The following is a 10962-nucleotide window of genomic DNA, read 5'->3' as shown; positions in this document are numbered from 1 at the left end:
CCACTAATCTGTTTGTAGCGGGATGGTATGGGGCAGAGGTCACATGCCTGATCCCATTGTTCTTTAGGAAGATCTGGAACTCCTCAGATACAAACTGGGGTCCATTATCACTCACCAGTTGTTCTGGGACACCAGTCGTCGCAAAAAGTTCTCTCAGCACTGTTATAATCTGGGTAGCGGTTGTGGACGACATGCTAAACACTTCTGGCCACTTTGAACATGCATCGACAACCACCAGAAATGTAGTGCCCATGAAAGGTCCTGCAAAGTCAACATGAATCCTTTGCCACAGCACAGCAGGCCATTCCCAAGGGTGCAACGGTGCAGGTTTTGGCATATTTTGAACCTGTTGGCATCCTGGGCAATGCATGGCGAGCTGCTCGATCTGCTGATCGATTCCTGGCCACCACACAAAACTTCTAGCGAGTGATTTCATCTTCACCACTCCTAGGTGACCAGCATGAAGCTCTTCCAAGACTCGAGCTTGCAACTTCGGAGGTATAATAATCCTTAATCCCCACATGAGGCAACCTCCATCCAGCGTCAGTTCATCTCGGCGTCGATAGAACTGCGGAAACTGTATCTTCTGTTCTTCATTCCAGCCAGTCTGAGTAGCTGTGTAAACTTGGGACAATATTGGATCTCTCCTGGTTTCCCTCTGAAGCATTTCAGCGGTAACAGGGGAACTCTCAAGCTGAGCAAGAGTAAAAACATCCAAGGAAATGCTTCCTTTTGCTGAATTTGCATCATCATCACCGCCTAATGGTAGCCGTGAGAGTCCATCAGCATTTGCATGACTGTGAGTTCTTTTGAACTCAATCTGGTATCTATGTCCTCCCAATAACAATGCTCACCGCTGCATTCGTGCTGCTGCTGTCAGTGGAACGCCTTTCTGTGGATTAAAAATGGAAACCAAGGGTTGGTGGTCAGTAACCACAGTAAATTCGTTTCCATACAAATACTGATTGAATCGTTTCACACCCCATACTAGACTCAAAGCCTCCTTATCAATTTGTGCATAATTTCTTTCTGCAGCATTGAGAGAGTGTGATGCAAAAGCTATGGGGCGTTCAGTTCCATCACCCATAACATGTGATAACACCGCTCCAATACCGTACGGCGAAGCATCACAGGCTAGCTTGATGGGTTTACGTGGATCAAAATGGGTCAACACTATTTCTGATACCACCAGTTTCTTTGCTTCCTGAAACAGTCGTTCACACTGTTTTGTCCACATCCATTTCTGTCCTGCTCGCAATAACGCATTCAAGGGGTGGAGAACAGTGGCAAGGTTTGCCAAAAACCGGTTATAATAATTAACAAATTCAAGGAACGACCTCAATTGTGAGACATCTTTTGGTTGTGGGGCCTCTGCGACAGCCCTTATCTTGTCATGACACTTGTGCAAGCAGTTTGCATCAATTTCGTGTCCACAATATGTAATAGTACTCCTGAAAAACTCACACTTATCACGCCTCGCACGCAGTCCATAACTTCTTAGTCTCTGTAGAACACATGTCAAGTTCTCCAAATGACTATCGTCATCCTCTCCAGTGACTATAATATCATCAAGGTAGCACTGGGTACCCCGACATCCTTGAAGTACCTGCTCCATCGCTCGTTGCCATAATGCTGGCGCTGAGGCAACACCAAAAACCAGTCTATTGTATCGATACAAGCCTTTGTGAGTGTTAATGGTCAGGAACACCTTTGAGTCTTCCTCCATTTCCATCTGCAAATATGCTTCTGCCAGATCTATTTTACTGAAAAACTGTCCTCCTGATAAGGAAGCAAAAATATCCTCTATTCTTGGTAGTGGATATTGTTCTGCTTGCAGTTCAGAGTTGATGGAGACTTTAAAATCCCCGCACAGTCTTACAGTTCCATCCTTCTTGGCAACAGGAACAACTGGTGTTGCCCAGAGGCTCCAGTCAACTTTGGACAGTATTCCTTCAGCTTCTAACCGATCCAGCTCCGTTTCCACTTTCTGACGAATAGCATAGGGGACTGGCCGCGCTTTGTGAAATTTGGGTACTGCACCCTCATTCATGGTTATTCTCCCTTTAATATGCTTCAACGTTCCTATTCCTGGTTGGAATACCACTGCAGCACCATGCAACACCTTTTTCAGTTTCTCTTGAGTGCCTGACAAAACAGGAACTGAGATTTGTAGACTTTTTATGGATTTCCAGTCCAACTGTAACTTTCTCAACCAGTCACGTCCCCAAAGTGCTGGTCCTGCCGTTGGAACTATATACAGATCTAGTTCGCGCTGTTGATCATTGTACCTTACAGTCACTGGCATCACACCCAGAGGAACTATGGGCTCACCAGTATATGTTTTCAATTTAACAGGCGATGGCTTAAGTTTTGCTTTTGTGAAATGTCCTTCAAACTCAGTCTGTGACATGACAGATATGGCAGAGCCTGTGTCCAGCTCCATTCGGATTGACTTTCCATTCACTCGTGGTGTTAGCCAGATAGCTTGCTTCAAGTCACCTTTCAGACTGTAGATTTCCAGAGTTGCCAACCCTGTGTCGCTTTCTTCATCAGATTTTTGAGCAACAGCATGTACATCTCCACTTTTCTTTCTCTGAGCCTTGTACTGTTTGTTCTTCTCCTGGTGTGAAAGATCGGAGCGACAAGCTCTTTGTATGTGTCCAACTTTGTTGCATTTTCTGCACGTTTCAGTTTTAAATCTGCACTGGTTTGCTTTGTGCCAGCCCTTGCCACAACGGTAGCACAATTCTGCATTTTGGACTGTCCTTTTTAATTTACACACAGTGGTCACTTTGTTCACCGACATGATTTTTACTCCGGATCGCAACTCTACAATGTCTCTTGCCGCTGCTTCCACGGCGACAGCAATTTCAACTGCACGTTTGAATGTGAGATCTGACTCTGTAAGCAATCTTTTCTGGATACTCTCTTGTAAAATACCACAGACTAGACGGTCTCTCAGCGCATCACTCAGTCCATCTCCAAACTGACAGTGTTCTGACAGCTTCTTTAATTCAGCCACATAAGCTGCGATAGACTCTCCTTCGTTTTGGTTACGTTTATGGAACCTAAAACGTTCCGCTATAAGCAGCGGTTTTGGCGCTAAATGATCCCGCAGTGTTTGCACAATATTATCAAAGCTGAGGTCTGCAGGCTTTGTGGGGGCAGTGAGGGTTCTCAGCAACGCATACGCTTTTCCACCCATCGCACTTAACAGCACCGACACCCGCTTGTCGTCGGCAATGCCATTGGCTTTGAAATACTGTTCGATTCGCTCGCAGTACACCGGCCAATCCTCCGTAGCACTGTCAAACGCATCAATTCGTCCGATATATCCAGCCATCTTTCCTATATATTATTTCACTTACAGGTCTGTATTCACTCAGTATTGCGCTTCCCCCTCGGAGCCGGAGCCGTCGCACGTCTTCGTCCCGTTCGTCTCCCAGGAAAGAAAATGTCCATCCACAAAAAAAACTAGGAGAAACTTCAGGGCAATATCCGAAAAAATCCTCGTCGCCAGCTGTTGTGTTTACGGGTGCAATAACTACACTCGAACACAAATAAAGATAAGATGCGATGGATAATGTTTTCTTTTTCCTTTACTGAACCACGTGCAGCAACAACTCTTCTACCCTTTTTTGTACATATTGCCAGCCAACCAAACTCTAACCCATGGTGCTATTAAGAGTGGCCTATTAACACTTAGCCCGGAGTTTTCACTATAATCAATACACAACAAATACCAACTTCTGAAAACTCTGATCCATGGTCTGAGAGCATATGGGGCCAATCTTGCAGGATATGATTGCACGGATAAAGCTGCTTTAGATGAAAATATAATTTAGTCTGGAATGCAAATTAATGCGGGTTGGAATAAAATGTGCAGTCCTTTATGTCAATGATAAATGACAGTAAATGTAAATTTTTCAAGAGGTAGAAATTCAAACAGTTTATTTTTCTATATATTTACAAAGGAACTTGTGGTGTAGAAAAACAGCATTAAAAGAGATTTCCTTTCAAATCATGTAGTTCAAACAGAAATACAGGTGGTCCCCAATTTACGATGGGGTTACGTTCCATGAAACCCATCATAATTCAAAAGTATCCTAAGTCAAAAATGCATTTAATACACCTAATACACACTTTTGCGTGACAGACTGGGAGATGCGAATCGCTGCCACTGCCCAGCATCGCAAGAGAGTATCAGTCTGCATATTGCTTGGCTGGGAAAAATCAAAATTCAAAATTCAAAGTATGGTTTCTACTGAATGTTTATCGCCAGCTCACTATCATAAAGTTGAAAAAAATTGTAAAGTTGAACCATCTTATAAATCAGGGACCACCTGTATGTAAGAGTAGCCAAGGTAGTTCAAAAAAGTTTAGAAAGAAAAAGCAGCCAAAATGAAACTGTACTTACACACTTTCATTCAACTGTAAGTGGAAATAAATCCATCTAAATTTAAAAACTGTTTAAATTTTATACAGCCAACAAAGCTAAATAACATACAAATCATTTTAAGATAGATTTCCTAGTTAGAATGAGAATTTATTAGATAATTTATAATGTATTAATTATATCATTTATTAGAATAAATCCACGTAGATTTAAAAACTGTTTAAATTTTATACAGCCAACTAAGCTAAATAACATACAAATCATTCTAAGATACATTTCCATGATTTAAGTAGCTATTTTTTAATAAAAAAACAGGTAAGTTTTACTAGTCTCCTTACTCAATACATTGTCTAGATGTAAGCAGGAAAATGTCACATGATTTATAGATCATATAAAACCCGTTTTCACACAAAGATTTTTTAACCGCAATCCAGATAAATCATCCTAAACTATTTTTTTTTTACAGAAATAAGAACAGAAACTTTTCTTTTTACAGAAATAAGAGCAATTAAACAGTTTGACCAGGGATGCCCAAACTTTTGAACATGACTGGGAGTTTTGTTCTTCTGGATTAAACCACGTTGCGTGGGACATTGGTTCCAACATTTTGCTTCTCCTGTTGGACAGCCATTTTGAGCAAGAACAGACTGAGTTCAAGGCTACTTGCTGTTCTGAGAGGAACTCTGGAGTCTGGAGAAAGACAGAAAAAAACTGGTACACATCACTGCTAACAATTATTACACAGTACTTTATCATGGTAAAAAAAACATCACAAAGAATACTGTGACTGAAAAATGTGCTTTGTGTTAAATTCTTCAAATGTCGAGGAGGTATTATTTCTGGGACATTCATTTTCATTTCCTAAAACTGAAAGACAACTGTGCACTCTCAAAACAAAACAGATTTTCAGTATGAACAGTAATGATGATAAACACACTGATACACTGTAATTAACTGACACATTGTGTAAAAACACCCCACTGTATTTAGTATTACTGGGACATGAATTTCCTTATATCAGTTCTCAACGACAGTTCTTCATGGTCACTGTCTCTGGACTCAAAATGTACATGTTAAGTGTGATGATTCTAGTAAAAAAGACAGATTCACACCCAGTGGGTTGTGCCCCCATGTCATGTGTTTTGAATTGTGTGAATGGTTCCAGTAACTTGTTTCCAATAAATACTGAACTTATGAACCAGAACAACTATGATTATTGGGCAATTTTAGATTTGTACATGTTTTAAACGCCTCCTGCACAGACAGTACAACACATTCTCTTTCAACTCACTCAGAACTGCTGAAACTCTGCCCACATTTAAAAAGGGTCTGAAAACTCACCTTTTCCAGACTCACTTCTCTTAAGCTCATGTATGGTGCAAATGTTCACGCACTATAACTTTATGATAATCCCTGTATAAACCTTTACACAGCTGCTACTCCAGTAATGTATGTAAATGTTTGTGTATCTTGAACAAAATGTAGGAAACTGATCAGGAATCATCTATTCTGACTTTTATTCTGCACTCGTGTGATGAACAGTAAGATAAACTAACTTAAGAATCACACATCTGCAACTATGTCTCTCCTCCTAATGTAATGAACAAATTGTATTTTCTATGAGGTGTACGTCGCTTTGGAGAAAAGCATCTGCTAAATGAATAAATGTAAATGTACTCCTGGGAATATTCAACCTATTTTCAGGTGCTGGCCAGGTAAACTAGAAACTGAGAAAGTGTGTTAGAATCTAAAGATTTTTTTGTACAACACTACCCAGATTACCTTAGGGAATAACTAGCAATATTATAACAATCCACCATTAGCTAAAGGTGGTAAGGCAAAAATATGATGAATTTGGCAGCTACAAGGTCCTCAGCAAAGTACTTACCCTAGTAAAAAAGTACCTGGCTGTATAAATGAGTAAATAACAGTAGGTAGCTTAACATGGTAAATTGCTTTGGAGAAAAGTGTTATCTACATGACTACATGAATTAATGTAAATTCAAGGACAGAGATTTTTTTTCTGTCCATCTACATTACATTTTGAACTAACACAACATATTGCGGTGCACAGCACTCTGGGTGAGGATGGGGCGAGAAAGAACGCACAGGCAGCGTTCATTGTGAACGTTTTATTAGAAGACTGGAAAATAATGCTCTTGGACCGAGAATCCCATTTCCTTAAGAACCTTTTTTTGGACAAACACGGTCAAAAGTCCCCCCCTGGTGGTTGCACGCACATTTTCTGAACCGCTTGTCCCATACGGCGTTGCGGGGAACCGGAGCCTAACCCAGCAACTCAGGGTGTAAGGCTGGAGGGGGAAGGGGACACACACTGGGTGGGACGCCAGTCCATCGCAAGGCACCCCAAGCGGGACTCGAACCCCAGACCCACCGGAGAGCAGGACCCGGTCCAACCCACTGCACTGCGCCACCACACCCCCTCTGTAGTTGCACACTTTATTCACATTTCCCATAATGCAACTACTTACAATAAACAGGTTTACCGCTCAGACTCGTGGTAACACGGGTCGTTACAATATGTTGTTTTTAGAAACTATTCTACCTTCATTTACAGAAATTCATAGGTCCACACACCTGTTTTTGTCCCTTATGGAGGAGTAAGGTGTCTGCAACAGTAAAAACGACATGACACCACACTGTAATTTTCAGAACTGTTACAGTCCTTGGTGGAAATTGATGTTTTTATCTTTTTATATTTCACACCAGTGTAATGTGCTATTTCGTATCTGTGCACTTACATTTACACAGCAAGTAGTGCTGTCACATCACAGCACCTGGGTTGTTTGACAGTCTATATGGTGTTTGCATCATCTCCCAGTGTTCATGTGGGATTGCTCCAGGTGCTCTGGTTTCCTCCCACAGTCCAAAGACATGCGGTTCAGCTGAATTGGTGATGCTTAGTTAATTGCCCATATAATTTATGAATGTGTGTGTGTGCTACCTTGTCCAGCTGTAGAGATGTGCGAATGAGTAAAGGGAGTTTGTCATATAATATAATTAATATATCAAACACGGTAAGTCACCTAACAGCGTCTCATGATAAATACAAGTTAATAATCATATTATAAGTCTGACAAGTGAAAATATAAATCTGACACTGATCACTTGTGGAAAAGTGCAGAAAACAAATTCTGATCTTGTAAACGCGAACAAATGCCACCAAAGCCGAGTGGAGCTATGATACTCCGTGCAAATAGGCTGTCAAATTTGGAGGATTGGATTTGCACAACATTTTCCGGGACAGCCGTAGTTTACTTCTCATAAACGTTTTATTTGTTTACCAAAAATAAGTTTACTTATATTTGAGGATTAGTTGCAGCGAAGAGCGTAAGTGAAGGAAATGGAGTTTTAAAGGGCATGACGCAGCGCGTAAGAAATAGAGTAGCGATGGACAAAGGGCTTTGTGTGTGGGACAAAATATGGAACGCTTCACGAATTTGCGTGTCATCCTTGCGCAGGGGCCATGCTAATCTTCTCTGTATCGTTCCAATTTTAGTATATGTGCTGCCGAAGCGAGCACGACAAATAATTGGTGACGTGAGCTATATAAAGGCCCAAGCTGTGCTAAAGTTCCGTATGCTGGTGGCCTGTTTCGAGTGTAAATCTCATAAAATATTCTGGGGAATGAACTCTGTGCCGTTTCTCCACCATACCGTAGATCTTAGTCTAACAGAGAAGATTTCTGTGTTATCGATTTTTTTTTTTTTTTTAAACTGAGATTATAGGTCGTTTATTCGCTTGTCGTGCTGAGCGCAGTTGCTTGCTGGGTCTTATTCAAATTAAGCTTCTGACACTACGTTCTCATTGGAAGAGCAGTGACGTCTCAACGAGAGCGCTTTCTGTAGGGAGACTGTTGCATGATGGGAAGTGTAGTCAGTTCCACAGCAGTACCTGTCGGCTAAATTAATATTGAATCAGAATCAGAATCAGAACGAGCTTTATTGCCAAGTATGTTCACACATACAAGGAATTTTTCTTGGTGACAGAAACTTCCACAGCACAGACAGAATGACAGTGAAAAGACAGATGAGAAGATAGAATATGTGGATGAAGGATAAAAAATATAAAAAAATGTAAAGTATTTCCCCATTTCACACGGAAAAAAAAATTATTCCCAGCCCATCCAAAACACATACCAGTAAAACCCCGCATAACATGTTTAAAATTTGCTGTGTTGTCGGCGGACTGAGAACATGAACACGAAGCTTTAAGTCAATCAGTGCCGCTGTAATAACTATACATGAACCCACGAATCCGGAATGATACAAATTAACACTTTGTGATTATCAAAGGGTCTGTTTCGGAAACGAAGTGTTTTCCTTACATCTACGGACAAGAATATATGTACGTATGCAATGTCTGTATGCTGATGCCGCGAAGAAAAGAAGTCTATGAAAATTCCGTGTAAAGAAAAGTTTTAACCACTGGCCCAGCCAAACTTCAGTAAGACACACGACACGTCTCTTACCTCGGTCGGATCTACACCATGCTGATGATGAAAGAAGTTCCCCACCCCAGCAACTGCGCGTCTACCTCTACACAAATTAATATTTTTATTAATCTCTTACGACGTGTATAAACCTACAGCCCTCAGTATCAGTGTTTATCAGAAAAAGAAAAAAAACACCTGCTACGCAGCTCACTCCCTAAACACTTCCACTTTCACTTTGAGATACAGGAAGTTTGGATCTAAACACATCCAATCACCATTCGGTAATACCTCAGAAGTGAGAGTGTTGTATTACGGGAAGTGTACTCGTCCACATCGCAGGCAGCCGGCTATCTTGGGTGTGTTACGGAATTGCGAGTGGGAATCGGAGACGTTTGTTCAGGTAGCTATTTCTCCAAAGTGTAGTATAGTGTGAAGCTACTATTTTTTTTTAAATCCATTTTATACAAGTAGGTAATTTTATGAGAGCAATTTTTTGGAAAAGCACTTGACTCCAGGTACTAGTAGGAGTAGGTGGGATTCGAATCTACGACACATGATCATTCACTGAATCAGATGCTAAGTACCAGCAGCTCAGCTGCAATTACCGCAAACACAGCAGTCTACCTTGTTTCTGCTTTCCTGCTCAGCACCATCATGTCTTCACATCCAGCAGTCTGTGTTCCCAGTCAGACAACTCCTGCAGTTGGGTTCATGTTCTCAATCATCAGGTGAACATGACATGAATAAAAAGATTATTTCTGTACTGCGGTGAAACACGTTGCCTACACATACAACATTTAAACGTGTATTTTTTTTTTTAAACAATGTTTTAGACCTTTTATCCTGCACCTGGTTTACTTGCAGACTGAGACATGTCGGGCATGTGGTGGTCCTCATATCATGGTAAAGTAGGGTGAAGTGAAGTATGATGGGAATGGGTGTAATCACAGAGAAATTATTTCCAAAATTACTGCCTTCAGGTGGCAATTACAGCTTCCAGGACCAGGCTGGAGCATCAGCTGTGATACACAGGGCTGATTTGTCTGTGCCAAGAAGTGACCAGGAAGGAAGTAGTGTGTGGACTGAAGGTGTTTTTACTGCAGTTATTTATCCAACTCTTTTCTCTAAAAGGTGCTGACAGTGTTAAGCTTCTGACAGCAATTTACCCATTTTAGTTTACAAGTGGGTAATTTTTACTGGAGCACTGTGAGGTGAATTAATGCCTGCTAAATGCACATATTTAAATGTACATTAACATTTATTTATCAGACACTTTTCTCCAAAGCAACTTACAATGAACTTTAGGTAGTGTTATCAGCCCACACACCTTATTCACCATGGTAACTTAGACTGCTGGATAAACTACTTACAGTGGGTTACACATCCATACATCAGTGAAACACACTCTCTCTGCCATTCACACACTATGGGGGAACTTGAACAGTTTGTCTTTGGACTGTGGGGGGAATCAAACGCAACTCCTCTCGCACCACCAAGATGCTGTAAGACAGCAGCACTACTCACTGTTCCACCATGCCACCCAAGTGGCTGGTATTAGGGGAGGGGCGCGGGATTAGTACATGGTACTTCATCATAGCTGGAAACGTCGCAGTTAACAGTAAAATTAAATTTAATTTATCACATTGTCCAATTGGTGATTATGCTACTATGTCCTACCAGGATTACATTTATTAATTTAGCTGATGCTTTTCTCTAAAGAAACTTACAATTATTTACCAACATATACAACTGAGTAATTGATTTTACTGCAGCAATTTAGGGTAAGTACCTTGCTCAAGGGTTCTACAGCTAAACATGGGATTCAGACCAGCCCCCATATTATTTCTGGTACATTCACACACACATTTTCTGAATCGCTTGTCCCATACAGGGTCGCAGGGAACCAGAGCCTACCCGGCAGCTCAGGGCGTAAGGCCGGAGGGGGAAAGGACACACCCAGGACAGGACACCAGTCCGCCCCAAGGCACCCCAAGCGGGACTCAAACCCCAGACAGCCCAGAGAGGAAGACCCGGTCCAACCCACTGCACCATCACGCCCCCCATAACTTAAAAAATACTCAACTTAAAATCATAAGTTCTCACAACATAA

At 41.4% G+C, this 10962-nt stretch overlaps 1 non-coding gene across 1 annotated transcript; it reads right to left on the bottom strand.

Moving 5' to 3' along the window:
* Positions 1–7833: 7833 nt before the first annotated feature.
* On the bottom strand, positions 7834–7940 carry LOC114910778 (U6 spliceosomal RNA). The gene has a single exon (XR_003797783.1). It is a non-coding gene; the product is annotated as a U6 spliceosomal RNA (small nuclear RNA).
* Positions 7941–10962: the final 3022 nt, after the last annotated feature.

Source organism: Scleropages formosus, chromosome 6 (assembly GCF_900964775.1).
Source record: "Scleropages formosus chromosome 6, fSclFor1.1, whole genome shotgun sequence".
NCBI classification, from domain to species: domain Eukaryota; kingdom Metazoa; phylum Chordata; class Actinopteri; order Osteoglossiformes; family Osteoglossidae; genus Scleropages; species Scleropages formosus.
Note: the sequence above shows the minus strand (reverse complement) of the source record. Positions and strands in the feature narration are given on the sequence as shown.